This window comes from Cicer arietinum, chromosome 7, assembly GCF_000331145.2.
Source record: "Cicer arietinum cultivar CDC Frontier isolate Library 1 chromosome 7, Cicar.CDCFrontier_v2.0, whole genome shotgun sequence".
NCBI classification, from domain to species: Eukaryota; Viridiplantae; Streptophyta; class Magnoliopsida; order Fabales; family Fabaceae; genus Cicer; species Cicer arietinum.
Window position 1 is genome coordinate 41653642 of NC_021166.2, and position 5119 is coordinate 41658760.

The following is a 5119-nucleotide window of genomic DNA, read 5'->3' on the forward strand; positions in this document are numbered from 1 at the left end:
GAGATTCATTTTTCCGGTAAACATAACGAAGATACTAATAGATATCTCACAAACTTCTTTGAACTATGTGAAACAATGAAGGTGGATGGTATCTTTGAAAAAGGCAAGAGGTTGAGATTATTTCCATTGTCATTAAAAGATGATGCTAAGGAGTGGCTTAATTCTTTACCCTCTGGTAGCATTACCACACGGGACGACCTTGAAGATAAGTTCTTGGAACAATACTTCTCCCCAACTGTGTTCGTTCGAAAAAGGAAAGAGATTTCTGGTTACAAATAGAAAGAAAGAGAATTTCTTCGTGACACTTACAAGAATTTGAAGAGTTTACTAGTAGGATGCCCCAATCATGTTTATGACGACACTGCTCATATGCAAATATTCTTTAATGGTTTCATGCCTATCATTAGAATTATATTAGATGCTACAACAGGTGGTTCTTTGAATTACAATACCGTATCAGAAGCACAAAAAACTATCAAGATCATGGCATCAAATGAACAAATGATGTTGTATGATAGAGGTGGTGGGTCAAAAAGTGGTACTCTAGAATTGAGTGTTATGGATGTCGGGTTGGCTCAAGGAAAGCTACTATCAAAATAGATAGAAGATGTTATCACTACTCAGATAAAGAAAGGGTTTGCAGCTCTAAATATTCAACCCCAAGTGGTTCCTGTCAAATTATTGAAACATACTGGTTGTGACGTTTTTGGGGAGCACATAAAAATGGAGCTTGTGAAGTATCGGATGAAGATGATACAAAAGAACCAAAAGAGGTGAATTTTTTAGGTACCAACAGGAAGCAGAACAATCCCTACTCTAGTATGTACAATCCAAGTTGGAGAAATCATCCAAATTTTCCATGAAAATATCAACCGGGTGGATCTCAAGGTCAACAAGGAGCTCAAGAAAATCAAGCTCCACCTCAAAAAGTTGCTTGAGAGAGTGATATTGAGAAGTTAGTAACGAACACAAGTTCTTTCATTGAAGAGTCAAGAGCCATCCAGAAAAATCACTCAGCCTCAATAAAGAATCATGAGACCCAACTGGGTCAACTTGCTCAATAACTAGCACAAAGAGCGCTGTTATACAGTTCCAAATCCGAGAAATAATGTCAATACCGTGGCAACGAGGAGTGGCAAGGTAATTGAACCAGTACCACCTAAATCCAGAAAGGGTGGGAGTGCTTGAATCCCAATCTACTCAAAGGAAATGGTCACTCCAACATGAAATGAGAGGGACATTTGTCATGTAAAAGAGGAAGAAAATGTGGTGCATATAAAGGAAGCCCTGCCAAAGCCCGAAATTCAACTTCCATTTCCTCAAAGATTAAAAAGGGAAGAAACTGAAAAATAATTTGGTAAGTTTCTTGATGTTTATAAAAAATTGAAAATTAACATTCCTTTTGCATAAACATTAGAGCAGATGTCGAATAACACCAAGTTCATCAAGGAGATTCTATAAAAAAAAAAAGGAAAATCGACAATGAAAGAGTGATGCTTACCGAAGAGTGCATTGCCATTCTATTCCTTGCGCTATTGGGGATATAACTTTTGGGAAAGTCGTGTGTGATCTTGGGGCTTGTGTGAGTCTTATTCCCTTTTCCATACACAAAATGTTAGGCATTGGAAAAGTCAAAGACACACAACCGATGTTACAATTTGTAGATCAGTGAATGAAACACCCATACGGGGTGGTGGAAGATGTGTTGGTCAAAGTAGATAAGTTCATTTTTCCAGTGGTTTTGTGGTACTAGACATGGAGGAAGAAAATGATATCCCCTTAATCTTGGGGAGATCATTCTTAGCAACAAGGAGAGCTATGATTGATGTGGTGGATGACACCTTAACCTTTAAGTTAAAATGATGAAATAGTTATATTCAATATTATAAAAGCCATAGAGCATTCAAATGAAAAATAAGGGTACAACTGAATTGAGATTTTCGATTCGATAGTCGATGAAGAAGTTGAACATCAAGTACTCACTCTGCCATTAGAAAGAGCATTGTGCCTACCCCAAGATGTTGTTAAAGATAATGAAGATCCAAGAGTGAAATATGTTTTAACCATGTTAGAAGCATCACCATCTCACTCCCCCCACTTCCATACTAGATGGAGGAGTTGAAAGAAAATGTAGACGAGTATGTAGAGAAAAAGAAAGAGATGCCACTAGTTGAACTCAAGCAATTACCACCTCACTTGAAGTATGTATTACTTGGCAAGAAGGATGATGTGTTCTTTTTATCATATATGCCACCATGACAATGGTTGAGGCATCAAGCTAATGACCATAAAGAAGCGCTTCGTGGGAGGCAACCCATAGGTAGAGGTAACTTTAATTTTTGCAATCTTATTTTTATTATTTGAATTTGTTTCTTTTTGATTGTGTGTTAACGTGCACTATGATGAAGAATTTTTAAAAATTTAAAGTTGGTTTTAAGTTTAATGTTTGGGATTTTGAAAATTGAATTATATTTCTTGGCTCATATCATTACTCAATTCAATGAGTTTCACTAATGCATACATTGTTGATTACTCTATATTTGTAGAAGTCTAACTTTCCATCAATTTTTCAAAAAATAAAACATTCAACTTTTCAGTGACATGTTTGGCGTTATTTTGACAGTTCATACTCTATCTTATTATCCAAGTTATGAGCTTTTGATCCTAAACACATTAATTATTTGTTGTGTGATTATTTAGACATGTATTATCCGTTTAGAACTTGAACTAATTCTGACTTACATCACTTGTGATTTATGCATACACTGAGACAAATTTGTTTGGTCGTTTGAGCCTTTCCATTTTCTTTCGGTTACTAGCTACATTACAAGCCAAAGACCTGACTTTAATTAAATCACCTTGCCCATACCTAGGCCCCATTACAACCTGAAAGTCCTCCAAAAGTGTATGTGTTTGTTGTATTGTGAATGTTAACTATTTGTTTTTTCAAGCCTATGGTAGTGTGATGCATGTTCTAGGATTTGAGTGATAAAATCAAAACCCTTTCTAAACACAATAGAGAAATTTTGGTGAGATTGTGTGAAAAGAGAGTTGAACTTGATGAATGAATGCTACATTGAATAAATTGTGTGTTTTTTTATTTTATTTTTTTATAAGCAACCATGGAGCATGACAAATGTTTTGTAGTGGCTAGAACTTGGAGAACTGATTTTGATTTGATTTGATAAATTGAGTTCAAGTTTGCTTTTAACTGTACCAAATCTGAAATTAATTATTGCTTGGGGACAAGCTACATATTAAGTTTGGGGTTGTGATGACTCTTTATCATATGCATATTTTTCATTGTTTTTAGTTTTATTTATATTCAATCATTAATTAATTTAAGGAGTTATTTAATATATTTTGTTGATTCTAGTTCTTGGATTTAATAAAAAGTTTATGTTCTTATTTCCATAATTAAGTAGAGATTTTTCGTCGTTTCTTTGTATTAGTGCAGTGCTGAATTTTGGTAAGAAATCAACATGACCTATATAAAGTATGTCAGCCATATCTGGAGTTGTAGATGTACAATTGGAGTCAAACTAAGTGCATATGAAATTTAAGATCATTAGCTACAACTTTCATGAAGCCACAGTAACCAAATTCGGACCTAAAAAAGGAGAAAAATGCACTAAACGTTAGACAAAAGATGTTGTACGTTTGAAGCGTGAAGCCTGCACCTGAAGCGCATTTCCCCAATATTTTCACATCTTAGATTCTGTCCAAGCGCGCCAGGAGCGCAAATCCCGAGCCTTTGGTGCATAACCCGCATCAGAATACATTAAAACACATTTTTATCACTTTTGAGGGATCTTTTTTACAATTGGGAAGTTTGGAGACTTGTGTCCTAGTAGAGATACTCAAAGACGACTGTTTCTAACACCATTGGAGCAGTTTTATCAAGAATCATTCATGAATCTTTCTTGTAATTCTTATCTTATATCTATCTTTTCTATCTTTGTCATGAGTAACTATACCCTATTTTTTAGGGATGAGTGAAACAACATAAAACCCTTATTTTACTAATTTGTTTTCTAGTTATATGATTGAGTTTATTGATTTATTTTTCTCATCTTTGTGCTTAATAATTTTTATTGCTCGATCAACTTTAAAATGTTCTACGATTCGTATTTTGAAATAGAAATGGACTTTACTAATGCTTGAGATGAGAAATTCATGATATTGTAGTCTAGGGACAAATGCAGATCATAAAACTCAATTAAATTAACTGCAAAGGCAGTAGTTTAATAAGAGAATTCGTATACTGTAAGGCTTAATTCGAATCTTAAATATAATGAAGAAACCTTGATCTCACACTTGTGCTTACTTTTTTTAGTTGTTGGTTGACAATTATGTAATAGATGACTTTGTTATGTTGTTATTTGATACTATGTTATTATTTTATAGTTTGAGAACAAATGATACTTTATGGTGCGTTTGTTATATTGTCATTGCAATGACTTTTAATGTTTCTTAAGTATCAATTATTTTATATGACGTAAAAATATAATTGAGCAGGTATAAAAAAGAAGAAAAAAGAATTAAATCAAATTTACAATTAAAGTCCGACGCTACACGTTTCGTTGACTTTTTAATTGTTGACTGTAACGTCGACCTGATCGACGCTATATTATTAATAAAATTGACTTTTATTTAATTGTTCACTTTTATTAGTTGACCATAGCGTCGGGGATGCTGACGCTAACTAATTTGTGACTACAACTTGTTGACTTTAGCAACGACTCGTCTGACGCAATAGAATTTTTTCAAATGACATGTAAACATATATAAACTAGCATTGAATATTCTATTTTGCTGGTAGCGTCGACTTATAGTAGGTTTGATCGAGACTATATTAGCGTTGGATGGTATTTGACCGACGATGTGTATTAGCTTCGACCGTTGCCCAACACACGACGATAATAGGACGCTAAATAAGTTTTTCTAGTAGTGTTGTAATGTTTTCTTTAATTATTATTTTTTTACATGAATATTATTGTAATACCTAACGGTTTTTTTAAAATGAGTTATCACATTAATTGTTTTATTAGGAATATGTTTTTATTTTGCTTGGTACTTTGCAACGCATTCTGAATTCATACAATTGGTGGTATCCTGC

The 5119-nt window shown here is 33.8% G+C and overlaps 1 non-coding gene across 1 annotated transcript; it reads right to left on the reverse strand.

The window, feature by feature from the left end:
- Nucleotides 1–246: 246 nt before the first annotated feature.
- Nucleotides 247–353, reverse strand: LOC113787908 (small nucleolar RNA R71). The gene has a single exon (XR_003474427.1). It is a non-coding gene; the product is annotated as a small nucleolar RNA R71 (small nucleolar RNA).
- Between the last annotated feature and the right edge of the window lie 4766 nt (nt 354–5119).